Source organism: Myotis davidii, unplaced genomic scaffold (genome assembly GCF_000327345.1).
Source record: "Myotis davidii unplaced genomic scaffold, ASM32734v1 scaffold38, whole genome shotgun sequence".
NCBI classification, from domain to species: domain Eukaryota; kingdom Metazoa; phylum Chordata; class Mammalia; order Chiroptera; family Vespertilionidae; genus Myotis; species Myotis davidii.
The window spans coordinates 6,702,291-6,703,752 of record NW_006291383.1 but is presented as its reverse complement, the minus strand read 5'-3'; positions in this window follow the sequence as shown (position 1 = coordinate 6,703,752).

The following is a 1,462-nucleotide window of genomic DNA, read 5'->3' as shown; positions in this document are numbered from 1 at the left end:
TCATCACATCTTTAAAATTATAAAATTTTATAACGTGCTGATAAAGAAGTATAACCTATATTACTACATCATAAGTTGTATATTTTGGTAACTGTATTTCAATACAGCTGGTTTTCTTTGTCATCAAATTGTCATCAAATGTATTTTGTTTTATGAGAGGGGTCCATAAGCTTCACTAGAAGCTAAAGGGCCCCAAGGCACAAACAAGGTTAGGCCTTCTTGCATTACAAAGATCCAGAACAAATGAATCATGTTGCTTTATATACATATGGTATACACATATTGAATATATATTGAAAATCTTATTGCTATGAATGTCCTCACAACCTTCTTGTTCAAAGTCCTTTTTTATTAAATGGGAGCCCTAGAACTACTATGGCTCACGGCTGATTTGCATAGTTTCCCTCAGAACTCTCCCATAACTCCATTTGAACTTTCAACTCTTCTCTTTAATTAAATTTTTATCATGATAGAGATCCTGGGTTTTTACCATTGTTCACTGTTTGCTTTGTTTTTCTAAGGCTTTTTATGTCCCTTTGCTTTAAACACCTAGAAGGGGAAGGAGCCTCTGGTAGCACTCCAGAAAGTGGGAAGTCAAAAGGATCCTGAAGATAGCTAGCTCCTTTGCACAAATGGAGGTAGACTGGAAATGATCAAATAGCTGGTTACCTATACTTTTTTGGTATCTCCTTAGCCTTCGAGCTGACAGAACTCCTTACAGAAACGAAATAAATTAATAGTTCTTTGACATAAGCTGCCATGCTCGACTTCTTAACATTTTTTGCCCGCTAGCAAACTCCTCTAAGGCAGCATGCTGAACGAGGCAGCAGCCCTGAGTGCCAGCACCTCCTCGGACACGCACTTTTAAGATCTGGAGAAGTCAACTTTACCTTTCTCTGTCTCAGCTAAAGTGACGACACCATCTGATATTGCTACGGGGCCTCTCAGGTGTGTGCAGTTTTTACACATTCGCTCCTTCGCTATTCACTATTCTTCCTGGCTCCGATAATGCCTTTCCGATGACCTCCCCAGGTGACCCTGCTCTTAAAACAGTGGGCTGTCCCCTTCCTGGGAAGACACGTTGGGTCACCGCCCACAAACAGCCCGGTCCCTCCCTTTAAAGACACACACGAACTCCCTAAGTTGATGAAGGGAGGCTCTCTCTTCTTGCCAACCAGTTCCACTCTCTGCACCCCTTTAGCTGGCCAGCTCCTGCACCCAAACCTCAGTCCCTGTTTTTCCTCTTCCTTATCAAAACCTTCCCTTTTCTGGGGGGCTGCTCCCCCAATAAGGAGTGGAGGATCCTGGGGGCACATCTATCCTTTGCAATTCCGCGCCGCGACTCCGAGGAGGCTGCCCCCATCTGATAGCCAGAGAGCCCCCATGTCTACAGCCCCTGCCTCCCGCACCAAGAGCTGCCACCGTCCTGACAGCCCGAGCTCGGACCCGCGCCCCTGCGGGT